Source organism: Suricata suricatta, chromosome 15 (assembly GCF_006229205.1).
Source record: "Suricata suricatta isolate VVHF042 chromosome 15, meerkat_22Aug2017_6uvM2_HiC, whole genome shotgun sequence".
NCBI lineage: Eukaryota > Metazoa > Chordata > Mammalia > Carnivora > Herpestidae > Suricata > Suricata suricatta.
In genome coordinates this window covers 76,129,261-76,143,970 of record NC_043714.1, presented here as the reverse complement: position 1 = coordinate 76,143,970, position 14,710 = coordinate 76,129,261, and positions in this window count along the sequence as shown.

Genomic DNA, 14,710 nt, shown 5'->3' with positions numbered 1-14,710 from the left:
GGTGCGCACCTTTCCACGGACAGGTCCCCCCCACCCCCCCGTCGCGCCCCGCAGCGTTCCCCCACCCCCGATTTCCTCCGGTTTCTCTACCCAGAGGGAACCTCGCGCCTCGCCCCCTTGGTCCTGACCCTGTCCTGCCCTCTCGGCCTGACATCTATTTCCCAACTTCTATGAGTCCAGCCCCTGTCCCCTCTACCTCAGCCTGCCTTCCTCAGCCCCCAGCCCCCAGCACTCCCATCCTGTGTTCCAAACCTCCGGCTCCAAGCTGTCCCTTGGGCTGCGCTTGTGTTTTTGCCTTATGTGCGTGGCCTCCGGTCTGTCCCTTTGAAGACACCTTTATTTCCTGTGGCCAAGCTTGGCCCTGGAGGAGGGGGCCCGGCGCTTCTCTACATCGGGTCCAGAGTCCCTGCCCTGCACATTTCTCCGCATCCCAGCACCGCTTTCCTTTTCCCGAGCAACCCCTCCTCCCGGGGCTCTCGAATTTAACCCATTCCTCCCCAAGGTGTGTTGCTGTTGATAGGGTTATTGGGGAGCACTTTCCAGCTGGGGGCTTTTCCAGGGGAGGTATATCAAAATGAGGAGGGACGGTGGTTCGGAAAGAGCCCAGCCTCCTGGTTAGCGATCCATAATGACTCTAGGAAGTGTGGGGGGGCAGTTGCTAGGGAGGAGTGGGAAGGGGTGGAAGGTGCATTCGATCTCCTGGAGAGTGTGAGATTTTCTTTTTCCCAGCGGGGGCACCATGGGTCAGGCTGGGCCACCAAGTCCTATCCGACACCTCAGCCGACTCCAGCAAAAGAGGCCTTGCAGCCCCTGGCTATTGGGGCGTCTCTAGTCCTAGATCCTGGGAAGGGAGGAAGGTTTGGAAGGTGAGTGACTGAAGCCATCGTTGTCGGGTCAGATGTCAGAATCGAAGCCTGCTTCCGCTGGGGAAACGATCTTGCCCGTGTCCTGTGTGTGCGCCCTGCACTCTGCTTCACTGCGACCACCTCCTGCCGCTCTGGCCGTGGGCAGACAGGTCGGGGAAATCTGCCATCTCTTCCGCTTTGTGCTTGGGGGGAAAAGGAAGAGATGGAGAAGCTGGAGGATTGGTTTATTGATTAAGAAGTGTAACTAATGGTTGGGATCAGAAACCTGACCCCTAGCCTCTTTTAAAAGTGAGGAACAATTCCCATGCTTTTCTGCTAGGTCTGAATTAGGTGATGAGAGAGAGAGTGAGGGTTTATTTAGGTTTGGGAGAGATTTTGCAGAATCTGCCCGAAGTTTCAGAGCGGCGGTGTTGGTAGCCTGGAGCCTTGCGGGGCCCCAGGTGGGAAGGCCGGGCTTGATGGAGATCTCTGGTGCGCCCTGCTGAGAGGCTGGGGAAATAGTTTGTCTTAAAAATCTGGACTTTCAGCTCCATTCTGGCTAATTGTTTTTATGGGCAGCAGCTGTAAAGGGAAGAAGTGGATCTTTTGAGATGCATTTGAAATGCATATTAGGTATTTAGTGGTGGCTTTTCAGTGGCCCTGGGTGTCCCCCGGGGAGGCAGCTCACCCACTCCTGGGGCCAGTGAGAGAGTTGCCTGCTTCCTTGCCGGGAAGCGTGCCGCTGCCTTGGCCCTGGTGCTGCTCGGGAGAGCCGCGCAGAGATTGGACCTGCTGAGCTAGAGCTCCGAGCTGGCTTTCGGCTTTTAACATCCTGGGGCTCCCTCAGCTCTCCAACTTCACTTGTTGGAGAGGAGGGGAGCTGGGAAGGGGCGGGAGGAGCCTGGGAATGGGGCCCAGCCCTCCCTGAGCCGGGAGATCCCGCCCTGCAGGTCTGCAGGGGGGAGGGGCTGCGGCAACGGCAGCTCCCCCATCCCCGGTGGAGGAAGGAGTCCAAGAAGGTGTTTTGGCCAGCGATTAGGTTGCTTGGTGTTGGACTGGGTTTATCTGTGTTGTCAGAGGGACGGTGGCGGGGGGCGGGGAGAGCGGACGGCTGCGCTGGGGTCCCGGCTGCAGTGTCATTTTGTGACTGTGGTGCCTGTTGTCCCTATCGCCTGTCTGCACCCTCTGCCCTCTTCTCCCAGCCCCAGGTAGCCGTTAGGGGTGGTTCACGACTCCCACCCTCGCGGCCTGGCGCAGAGTGAGGGTGACTGGTGAGCGCTGGCGCTGGAGGCGGCAGACAACCCCAGATTGCCAGTGGCCTCCTCGGGGACACCCCGGCGGAGCCCTGTCTGTAATTTGTGGAGCCAGAATGCGCTGGAAGCCGTGTTCCTATGCGGATGCCGCTGCCCCGTCGTTTCCTGTGGCTCCTGGCAGATTTCTCGGTCACAGCGCAGTTCTGTCGACAGAGGTGCGTGCAGCGAAGCACCACGAAGAGGGCGGCCTCGACTCCAGGCCGGGAAACCTGAGAGGGGCTCAGCTCTGCCGAGTGGAAATCTGACCAGAGGGAAAAAGCCTCCCAGAGGCAGGGCAGCCGCACAGAAGGGCGGGGGTGGGCGGGGACCCCCAGAACCAGGGCAGCCTGGGGCTGTAGGGGGAAGGCCAGGCCCCGCGCACCTCCCCTCCAGGCGTGCAGACAAGGACCCCTTGTTTAGATTAGCGTAATTACCCCACCAAAATCAATGAACAAGGATCTTTTTAAACATGGAACTTTCAAAATGTGCTTTGAGTGGCTTTTTTTTTAAATATATAAAGGTATCAAATGCTGATCCTTTTGTGAAATAAGTCACTTGCCTCGAACTGGGGGGATTGTGGACCTTGTCACTATACTCAAAGGAAGCTTCCCGGCCCTAAATCAGAAGGAAGTTGCCAAAATCCCGAGTTCGCCAGTCTGCACAATAGCTATTTTCAACCCGCTGCCGTCGGGGTCGCAGTAGCACTGGAAACATTTAGAGGGGGCCTAGCAGTGTTTATGAGCCTTTTTCCTGTGGCAAGTGACTTTTAGAGGAGACATTTTAAGAAGATTAAAATGTCCACAGACTTCGAGAGCAGCAAGGTAATCCACTTACTGGTTTCGTGTCACGAATCGAGTTCATTCTGAGCGTGGTGTTGCCGCAGAGCCGTCCACGGCAGCACGTGGGCCCATGGGGCTCCCACTCGAGCTGATGGGTGGGCGTTTGAGGGGGGCAGCAGGAAACGGAATGCAGCCACGAAGCTGCAGAGCAGGCCCTGAGGTCTGTTTGGCTAGTTTGGAACCTTGGGTACGAGGGCGGTCCAGGTCACAGGCAGACTGTAGAGAACTGCCAGGAAGGTGCCCATTATACCGGGTTTTTGCCCCCCCCACCCCCCACCGCAGGCATGAAGGTGCTCCCTCTCTGGGGGGGGGCCTCCCCTGCAGCAGGGACTTGCAGAACCTTTTCGGGTTATTCCACAGGGCCACCTTGCCCGCCCACCGCTGCATGGCCCGGAGCCCAGGTGAGGGAAGCCTTGTTGGGCCCAAGTCGGGCCCAGATCGACTGGTTTTCAACCTCCCAAACCTGTTGCAGGGTTTTGCTGGTGGAGGGGCACTTTCTTGAAAGCACCTCCTAGCCTGGGGTGCTGTGAGGGGGCTTCCCCGTGTGCGTACGTAGGCCAAGACCTCTCCTACCTCGGAATCCCGGGGCCATTTGAACTGATGGGCCGCGGAATCCTTCCCGTCATGGAGACTGGAAGATCTTGAGCTCCAAATGCATAGCACCCCCTGAAAGCCTCGGATAGAGAGGTGTCGGGGCAGCGTCCAGGCCCAGCGGCCGCTGTGCCTTTCCGTCCAGGTGTTCTCGCACGATTCGGGGCCATCGCTCGGCCATCGCCAGGCTGGAACACAGGCACGCTCCTTGTTGCTGACCGTGTAGTCCTCACGTTGGCAGAGTCCGAGTCCGTTTATCCAGAGGAGCACGGTGTTCGGTTTGAAACGGGAAGGAAGCATCTTTCCACTGGTTACTTTGAGGGCAAGGGGCTGAACGTGCTGCGCCGGAGTTCCTGGATGCACGTGCGGGACAGGGCGGGGAGCACATGGGGGGGGGTGCACTGGGCTGCCTCAATTCCGAGTCTTTCAGCCTTGTGTAGCCTCATAACCGAGACCTTCAGACCTTTCAGTCCATGTTCTGTAAAATAACTGAAAACTACGGGCGCATTTCTTGTTGACTTTGAACATTTTATTGCTAATATTTTGGAATGTTTATTGGTTTTGAGGGAGGGAGCTTGTGGGTGAGGGGCAGGGAGCTGGAATCCCAAGCAGGTTCAGCGCTCTGTCCCAAGCTCTCGGGAACCGTGAGATCATGACCTGAGTCTGATGCTCAACCTCTTGAGCCACCCAGGCGCCCCATTATTGCTGATTTTAAAGAGCTGAGAAAGGTATAATTTCCAGAGTAACGTGTATGGAGACATTGGAAGCTGTCATCCCGCTGCTCTTGAAAGTGTTTGATACGAAATGCAAATGCGCTAAGGATCTGATGGCCTTCTCTCCCCTTTTACACGCGGGGGGGGGGGGGGGGTGCGACCGTGGTAAACGGTTGTAACGCATGCATGTTCTTTTCCTCTCGAACTCAAATGTTTCTTCCGTTTTCCCTCATGGAGTTTTTTTCTAATGTCACGTGCTTTTACACTGGAAAGTCTTTTTATTGCTCGTTCTTCACATTTGCGACATAAATGTGCGGAAATTGCAGCTTAAAACATTTCTGTGCTCAGAAGGCTGTGTGGACCCCATCTAGAAGCAGGTTTTGTCATTGTAATTACTAACACAAAATTGACCACAGAAGCATAAACGTGTCCTTGACCTTCATAATTACTGAAGGCCCCAGGTGGAAATACATCGGAAGGGTTTGTCTTGAGGAGCTGGGTGGGAGTCCATTTGAAGTGCCGCAGTTAAGGATTTCTGACCTGGGGGTGCCCTGTTGGCTCAGTTGGTTAAGAGTCTGACTTCGGCTCAGGTCACGATCTCAAGGTGTGTGGGTTTGAGCCCCACGTCGGGCTCTGTGCTGACACCTCTGAGCCCGGAGCCTGCTTCCCATTCTGTCTCCCTCTCTCTCCACTCCTACCCCCTCTCACGCTCTGTGTTTCTCTCTCAAAAAATAAGTAAATGTTCAAAGAATTACTGATCTGCCTTTAGTGCCTGGTATACACCCTTGCTGCGGGAACATTCCAAGAGAGGAAGGCAGCGGGTGAAGGCTGGGCCGCGCCCACAGGGGAGAGCGCAGGCCGTTCAGGCGATTCCTTTAGAGGCGCGGGGAGCTGTAGACTCAGGGGCACCCACCTGAGAGCCCGGAAGTGCGTGGCGAGTGGAGGGGTAAAGAGCGTCTGCCACCTCATTGCGTTATGCCACTAAGTGCCGATCCGAGTGTACTTTAATATTTAATTGCATGCTTTCTGGACTTGCGTGTTGAAGGGCAGAAGATGATACAGCTCCTGAACGTGTGTGTTGCGGTTGGTGGCAATGCATTTTCATTTGGTTGGGTTAAATTTTAAGCTATGGAATTGTGCCTTGAGTTAAATTTTAATTTTCTAGAAAGATGTGTTAGAAGCAGAAAAGACTGGCGGGGTCTTGGATTCTGAAGAGGGTTTTGTCCTGCAGGAATCCAGTGAGCCTGCCGGGCTCCTTTCTGGGAGGAGGAGAAGGGTGTGCTGACTCTCCTCTGGGGTGAGAGCCCTGGGGGTGGGGGGTGGGCCCCCGTGGTTGCGGAAGAGTTTGAGTGCTTGGGGTTTGCAGAGGTGGGGGCTCCCCCTGAGAAGCCTGGTCATACCCAGGAACTTGCTCTGCGTGTTTGCAAGTCCTGGGCTGGATGGAGATGTTCTCAGAGCAGAAGCATTTACTGCTGTTAGCCCAGAGACCAAAACTGCTTTGGATGGAGAGCGGTAGAACTTTGTATTGTGCGGTGGTTTTATGACCTGTAGGGAGGTTCCAAAAACGAGGGGTCTCTGGCTTCGTCCAGCTTTGGGGGGAAAGACGGCGGGCCACTCGCCCGGCGCCTGGGATCCCCGGAGTGCACGTCAGCCTCAAGTTTTATTGGTCTTCTGTGCCGGCTGCTAAGAATCCAGTTAAGAATGCTTCCCCACAAATTTGGACTTGTAAATAATTGGGGGCAAGTCCTGTCCTCAGATTGTGAGGCACTGCCTTTATAAGCAGAGGCAGGAGCTGATTCCGGGAGCCGGGAGGTTGCTCTGAGCAGTGAGGAGTGGGGCTGGGCACGGCGGGGCACTCCACCCACCCTGGGGGACAGCCCCTCGCGGGGTGCAGGGTGGCATGGCCCTCGTGCAGTGGACCCTCCATTGATCTCTCAAGCACAAACCCTTGTTTACACTTTCATAGCATTTTGAGCCTTGACCCTGAAATCAAGGTTTTGGGCTTGTAAAACAAAGGCTTCGGGAAAGGCTTGGGCTGCTAAAGGTCAGAGGTGACCCTGCACGGAGGGGTTCTGGGAATTGCCTGCCGCCCGGGGCCTGACTCAGATGCCAGGGTGCGCCCGGCTCTCGCGGCCCTCGAGCTGCGCAGAACTGAGCCGACAGAGGAGTGCTCCCGGTTACTTGCATGGAGGATGCTGCAGGAAGCTGCAGGACGCCGGCCTCCCCGCCAGGCCCTGCACGCCACCACCCTCTGCTGGATGCAGCTGGACCTTCCTGGCTGGATGGCCCGGTGGCCTCTGCCCTGCAGGGCATCCGTGCTCGGGGAGGCCCTGATTTGGTGCTGGGGGCACAGGAAGCAGTTGGAGCCGTATTGAGCTTTGCTTTGCTGGTGTGGGCTCCGTGAGCCTGGCGGGACGGGACGGGCAAGCTGAAGGGAAGCCTAGGGCGGTGTGAAATGTGTTTAGCTCATCCTTGAATTATTCAGATGTCTAAAGTATTTTTAATTCTTAAGAGCATAGGGAGGGGCCCTGTGCCCTTTTCTCTGCAACAGAAATGTCCTAGAGCCTGGCGTTGTTTGGGGCGCAGGGACCATTAACATGTAGGGCCGGGCGTCCCTGGCTTTGTGACCTTGGCCCAGAAGCTACCCACTGCCCTGAGCTTCAGCTTCTGTGTTGTAATCTGTGAAGCATAATGAGCGTTTGTTCCTGCTACTTAGCAGGCCCTGTGAGGTGAACAGGAGGCCAGGTCCCATGCAGAGCGGTCAGCCCCGTTCCCTCTGCACAGCCCAGGCAGGGCTGTCTGTCATTACCTGCGTTGTACAGAGAGGAAAAGGAGGCGCAGAGAGGCTAAGTAACTTGCCCAAAGCCACACAGTACGTGCAGAGCCTGGGGGTGAACCCTGGGGCCCGCCCACGAGACACGGGGCCCGGAGCTGTGGCGTGCCTCCACCCAGACGAAAAGCTGGGTTTACGGGTGTGTGTCAGGAGTGTCCGTGTTTGCAGTTTGGGGTATCACGTCTTTGTCTTTACTACAGTGTGTGTGAAATATCGGTGACTTTTCATCAATGAGATGATGTTTAACGCTAAATAGATGCAAAATAAAATTGGGACTGTGTTTTTTAGGGGGGCTTCTTTTCCGTTTTGTTTATTTTTGAGTGAGAAAGAGAGAGTGTGGGGGAGGGGCAGAGAGAGAGGCGGGGGGAGACAAGAGAGAATCCCAAGCAGGGTCCGTGCTGTCTGCACAGAGCCTGATACGGGGCTCAAACTCACGGACGCTGAGATCATGACCTGAGCTGAAACCAAGAGTTGGACTCTCAACCGGCCGAGCCCCCCAGGTGCCCGGACAGCGTTTTGAGGTGAACCTCAAAGGGACCATGCTCTCCCCTGCGGCTCTGCAGATGCAGGTGGAAGGCAGCACCTGCGCGGGCCGGCTCTCCTTCCGGGCTGGTGCCTGACCGTTCGAACAACCTCTGCAGGAGGGAGGCTGTGTGCGCCGATAAGAGCCTCAGGACAGTGTCAGTTTGAGGCTGGAAAGCTCAAATAGGTTTCTGATTAAATCTTGTGGGTCCGCGGGGGAGTGGGAGCCAAGGATGTGCGGGCTGTGTGGTTTCTGCTGCTTCTGATACGGTTTTTGAGAAGAGGTTAGCTTACAACTTTAATAAAGATTTCCTCATGATCCCCTCGGAACCAGGCCCTGCTGGGGATTTGCTTTGCCCACATTGTTCTGCCTCGGTGGCGCAGAGCCCTGCAGACGCAGACTGGGGTCCCCAGCCTGCCGCCCCACAGCGCGGCCCGCCCCCGGCCTGATGGCTTGCCGCGAGGCTGGGGGAAGTCCCCATGCTCTGTGGCATCCCAGTCCCTTTCGGCGGGAGTCCAGGGCTGGGAAGCCCCTATGATGTTCACATTTCCTAAAACACCAAGTGGATCTTATGGGGAAGAGTCTGGAGCCACGAGGCCCTCGCCGAGCAGGGCATGTTTCCAGTAGAGTGTGGCAGACATGGGGTGGGGGGCTCCAGTGATTAGTTCTGCTGCCCGAGTCCCAGTGAGACCCCGGGGGGAACCGTGCTCTGCGTGCTGTCGTGCCTGGGCCTTGGCTGTCCTCTCGGCGCGCTGATGGAGTCACGGACGTCGGCCCTGGGCAGGCACGTGCCTGTGAGCACGCGCCATGGCCCGCTTCTGTGTCGCCCAGCGTTAGCGCAGCTCATCCCTGACTGCTCTGGTTCCCCGTTTCCCGGGTGAGGAGGCCGAGGAAGGCCCAGGGCGCTTCGGGGCCTGCCTGACATGCTGGCCCCCGACCGGATCCTCTCCTGGGGATGCCCGCGGGACACTGGGAGATGCGTAAGCAGGAATAGCCTAGCACAGTGGCAACGGCTGAAGGATGATATGGAGACTAGAGTGACCATCTAAGGCTCCTCGAAGATAGTTACCACCACCCTCACAGGGGCTCCTCAGGGAGGGCTTCCCGGAAGTGGAGGCCCTTCTCACTGTCTTAGGAAGGAACAAACCTGACTGTCGGGGCCTGAGGCTGTGTTGCTGATTTGGACAGTAGAGGTGAGGTACCTGGTTTAATAAGTGACAGCCGCTCTTGGGTCAGGAAGCCAAGGACTCCTGGGAGGGGATGAGGGCTCTGTTGGAGCCAGAGGGCCAGGGCCAGACTGCGAGGCACCCCGGGTGCACTGCTGGCTTGTGTGGGGTCCCTGGCCGTTCAGCCTAGGAGAGGCGGCTTGGTCACTGGCGGGCATAAGGAGCTACCTTTCGTGCCTCCTCCATCGAGGTCCACGCTGCTGCAGGTGGACTGGCTGCAGCCCTGCCCAGCCCTGCCCGGCCGCTTTCCCCGTCTCACTGGGGCAGATTTCCCGGGCAGCCCTCTCGAGAGAGGGTCTGTGGAGCTGCGGGCTGCGGGTTGAAGCCCATGCGGCCCCCCACCTTCTGTACTCCCTCGGGGGGCCGCTGATGGGAGCCGGGTGCCCCAGCCCAGCTGCGTTTGGGTCCCATCGCAAGATCGCAAGGTTGGCGGGACGAGGAAGTGTTCCACTGACCTTCCACCTGCTGGGCATCCTGTCCTGACACACGCAGCCCGGATACCATCTGAACTTAAACCAGCCCCGCAGTGAGTTATCTCCATTTCTAAAAGGAGATCTCCTTGTCATTACTGATGGGGTCGAGGGACTCGCTGCAGGTCACTGCAGGTCGAATGACTGCAAAGCTGAGGCCCTAGGAGCTCAGGTTATGTGCCCTTGGGCCAGACGGAACAGGCAGTTGCAGGTCAGGAAGCGGAGGCTGGGAGCCTTGAGGTGGCCAGGACCTGGCTGCCCTGACTTGTGACTCGCTCCTTAACCTGTGAGCCCCAGGGTCCTGACCCGGAATGATGGTCACGGCTCTGCGCCTCAAGTCGCCGGAGGCCCAGCGGAGCTTGGGAGTGTCCGAAAGCCCCCACACGCCTCCTGTAGCAGGTCCATGCTCGCCGGGTTCTCTGAACACTGCCCCCCACTATCTTCTAGGTCTCCCTTGCACCCCACTCCGTGGCCTGCACCAGTGGGGCTTCACCCCCGGATGCGGTTGTGTGGCCTGTCTCTGCTCCCTCTGGGGTGCCAGCACCCTTTGCCGGCATGAGCCTAGACCTCTGGGTTTCGTGGCTCCTCCTGAAGTCCACGTGGAAAGACAGCGTGGAGCCTGTCGGACCTGGTGCTCTTGCCCTTTGGGGTGAGCTGGGTCTGTTAGCCACCACCTCCCTGCTTGCGTCCCTCCCCTGTGAACTGAGGTGGCTGGGGAGAGCCACAGAGGAAAAGGGAGAGGCCCCTGGGAGGTGGGAGGTGCTCAGCTAACCCTGACCTTGGACAGGACCCACCGGGGCTGCCCAGCCCCAGGGAGCAGCCGGAAGCCCTTGGAGCCTGTGGGGCCTGTCTGAACGGGCCCTTGTCCCCGCGCTGATCGGTCCCCTTAGCGGTGAGCTTCGAGAAGCTCTTACTGTGTGCCAGGCCCGGAGCCAGCACAGAGGGGACCCTCACGGCCGGGAGACAGGCCTGCAGCAGTGGCCCCTGGCTGTGCACCTCGGGTTCCGCGGCCAGAGCACCCTGCGAGCGGTGGGCTTCACTGCGAGGGCTGTGGCCCCAGGGCTGGCCCGTGGGCTCGGGTCCCTCCTGCTCGGAGTTCCCCCCGCCGGGTTTTGCCACTAGCTGGCGGTCAGCTTGAAAGCGTCCCCGTTCACCTTTCCTTCTCCTGGATCTTCACCCCAGGAAGACCTTGTCTAGATCTGCTTTTTATTTTTCAGTTGTAAAACGGTTTTATCGGTGTAGTATTCGTTCGCAGCCATCACTGCCCTTCCCCCACACTGGGCCGAGCCCCACATCAGGCTGTCTGCAGTGGGGCCTCTGTGTTCACATCTCCTACGTGGCACAGCCTCGTGCATGTCCCCCTGCACTTTGGGGACCGCCTTGCTGTCGTCACAGTGCGCCAAACGGGGCCCACACTCCAGTGAGTGCGGGCTGGCCTTTAAATTGCATTTTCTTTGCGCCGCCCCCGAGTAACTGCACCTCGGGGTGTCTGACCCCGTTTCTGGTGATTCATATGTAGTTTGGGCACCCGGGGCCGACAGGCCTCCTGCGTGGAGGGTCTGGACTCTGCCTTCACGTCCACCTTGCCTCCGAGAAACCGTTTCAAGGCCGGTGGCTCTGGGCTTGATATTATGATGCATCGAGAACGATCTTAAAGAGTCTCTCCTTCGTAATTACATAGATGCCACAGTGGTACCGTGGCCAGCTGCTTCCTCCCCGCGGCCGCACGGCCTGTGTGCCCGCGTCACGGAAGGACACTGGCAGTGTGTCCGTCTGCAGGAAGAGGATGGGCAAGTAGAGCCAGGAGCCTTAGGGCCGCACCGAGGGGTGGGCGGGGTTCGGCGACACCCCACCCTGGGCCTGGCTGCAGCTGGCCCCGGGGCACCTGACTGGCGGGGGGAGGTGGGGAGGTTGCAGGAAAGGCAGTGGCCCTGTCTTCACCGCACCTGCCACTGCTCTTCTGCGTGGCCACCAGGGTGGAGCCGCATGGACATGTGGCCTTGCAGCCACCTGCCGTGGCTCCTTGTTTGGTGGGAGCCGCCGCCTGTGGCCCTGGGGGAAGTTGAGGTCTCTGTAAGGCGGCAGCAGGGAGGAACTGAGTTGGCCAGCAGAGCTGAGAAACCCAGGCTGCAGCTGTGGCCATGCTGGTGCATGTGACCACGGAGTGGCCCATGCCACATCATCTTCGCTGGGATGCCGGTTTCCCACTGTCTGCCGGTGGCCTTGGAGCAGCTTGAGGGCAGTCTGGACCTCTCGGTCATGTGCTTGGTGGGAGCACGGCCTTGGTTAGATGGGGTGTCTGTGAACCGCGATCCCCTCGCCCAGGGCCTGGGGACAGTGGCAGCCAGCTCCAGAGCCAGGCACAGTAGAAGGACACAGCTGTGCTCTGGGTCCGAAGGAGAGAGGCGGCGCCCGCACCCTTGTCCCAGCACACCGCGCAGATTGGATGAAGGTTTATCTGGAGCCCGGCTGGTGTTTTGGTCATGAAATGTGAGGGCAGCCTTTTGCTGACCTGTTTTTTCTTGCTCAGTCTTTCCCCAGCTCCCTCGGTCCTGGGTTACTTTTCAAAATGAATGAGCTAACACCACATACAGGAGGTTCAAAACAAGCTCATTATCTCCCTGGGGAGCCAAGTGCGGAGCGCTGTTCAGGACTGGACTCCACACAGCAGGGCCTGTCTGACGGAGCGGTTGTCCCTTTACTCTGGTCATTCCTTCAGGACCAGTTCTCGAGACTGTGGTTTGATCTTTACTTTCTGATGTCACCGAATGTGTGGTGAGCTCTAGAAAATTCTCAGCTCCGGGAAATAGTCTGGGCTGGGCCCTTAACAGTTTTTCTTAAACTTAGAATTCATCTTTCTAGTTTGTTTTTATCTGCCCTTTTTTCTCCGCTGTAGGAACCTAAACTGCTCAGTTAATTCTAAAGGAAACTCTAAAAGGGAAGGCTGACTAAAAATCACGACAAGTGGGGGCACCTGGGGGGTCTCAGTCAGTGTGTAGCCCTTGATCTCGGCTCAGGTCGTGATCCCAGGGTCGCATCGAGCTCCATGTTGGGTGTGAGGCTTGCTTTAGATTCTGTCTCTGTCTGTTCCTCTGCTCCTCCCCCGCTCGCCTGTGCACTCTCTCTCTCTAAAATAAAAAAATAGGGGCGCCTGGGGGGCTCAGTCATTTGAGCGTTCTGACTTTGGCTCAGGTCATGATCTCAGCGTTCTTGAGTTTGAGCCCCGAGTCGGGCTCTGCTGACAGCTGGGAGCCTGGAGCTGCTTCGGATTCTGTGTCTCCCTCTCTCTCTGCCCCTCTCCTGCTCGAGGGCATGCTCTCACGCACGATCTCTCTCTCTCTCTCTCTCTCTCTCTCTCTCTCTCTAAAAAATAAACATTAAAAAAATTAAAAAATAAAATTGACAAAAAGTTGGTACAGAAACTCTGTCACAACAAAAATCTCTCTAAGCTGCCATGTGACCCTGGTTACTTCCCTCTTCCCCCGTTTCTAACCGGGGTGGTGCTTAACCCTTTCTGGGTCATGGATTCCTTTGAAAATTTGTTGGAAAGGTGTATATTTTAGGGATCTCCTGTCACCCATCCCTGGATGATCCTTGTCAGCCCCCCAGTCCCCCCGGTCTCTGGCTTCAGCCAAGGAAGCCCCCGTTCTGGAGCCGAGGCTGCGGGCCCTGGGGAGAGTGGGTGTCTGGCCGGCAGTCAGCCTGAGAGTCTGCATTCGGCGGCTCGGGCTGGTCTCTCCCTGCAGAGTGTGCGTGGTGTGCCCGAGGGCTCCGGCTCGGGTACCCGTGAGCCTGGAACCTGAGGGCGCTCTGCCACCCGGAGCAGTGGCTGGAGTCCATTGCGCTGGTGACAGTGGGGCATCCAGTTTACTTTGTGGGGAGACGGGGGAGTCAAGTCAAGGTTGTCCAGAGAATGAAGCAGTGTGACGTTGAGATCGGACTTGGGAGCGGCTGGCTGGACGCCTGCCCCTGAGCCGAGCCCAGGTGGAGGGGTGAGGCCCGCTGCGGCCGGTGCCGCCTGCAGAGGACCCGCTGGGCTGCCCCCCCCCCCCCGCACTTGCAGTTCATCCCTGGCCAGACGTGCACCGGGGCGCGGACAGTGCTGTGGACTCAGAGACGAGCATCCGTTGGGCAGGTGTGACGTCACGCGGTGATGCGGCGCGTCCCTCGCGCGTCTGTTGCAGCGAGTTGTGTCGGGCTGCGTGTTCCCGGCTCAGCCGTGTCGCGGGTGGAGGCCCGCCGTGATCTGTGTCACACTTGTGTCGGTTCTTCCCGGGGGCCGCGTGGCTGTCTGCGCCGTGCTCCGCCGGCTCGTTTTCACCGGCATGAAGCACTGCGTCTCCCAGGGAGACTGTGAGCGAGTCTGAAGCTGCCGCGCCCGGGGGGCTCTGGGCCCGCCTGGCAGAGGACTGGGGCGTCAGCAAGGGGCCCGGTTCGCCCTGACTCTCTCCCAGCTGTCCGTTTCCTCTGCAGACGCCACGGCTGCCGGGGACCCTGCGGGACGCTCCTGGAGCAAGGCCACTCAGTCGCCCTTGAGCTTGGACACACCGTCTTGTCCAGCGTGCCTCTCCCGTGGTGACGGCCAGCTTCCTGGCAGAACAGCCCAGCTCTCTCTCTCTCTCTCTCTTTTTGTTTAATGTTTATTTTGAGAGAGAGAGTGTGCACACGGGAGGGGCAGAGACGGGGAGAGAGAGGATCCCAAGCAGGCCCTGAGCTGTCGGCACAGAGCCCAATGCCGGGCTCGATCTCACAAACCAGGAAATCATGACCTGGGCCAAGATCCAGAGTCGGACACTCTACCCACTGAACCCCTGGCCCGGCTCTTCTCAGCTTGGAAGGGTCCAGAGCCCCATTCGTTTATAAAATTACCTCCCCTTACTCTTCAGATGTGGCTTTTGCGTGAGTAGTTCCTGAGGGTGTTCAGCCATCTCTGAACCCCATCCGCAGCCCTGAGGATTCGAATCCTGTCTCACTGGGAAGCTGTGAGTCAAATGCCATCTGCGTAACTCTGCACGTTTCTCTAGTGGTTGTCTGTTCCTACGGGAAGTGAAGGAAAGGACGGTTTTATTTGGTTTTTATATCTTTGCTTTTTTTTAAATTTTAAAAATGTTTTATTTCTTTTTGAGAGAGAGAGAGAGACAGCGTGAGCAGGGGAGGGTCAGAGAGAGAGGGAGACACAGACTCAGAAGCAGGCTCCAGGCTCTGAGCTGTCAGCACAGAGCCCGACACAGGGCTCGAACCCATGAACCGTGAGATCATGACCTGAGCGGAAGCTGGATGCTTAACCGACTGAGCCCCCCAGGCGCCCCGTCCTTGCTTTCTTACAAGTGATCTCTGTGCCCAGTGTGGGCCTTGGACACACAGCCCCGAGGTCGAGA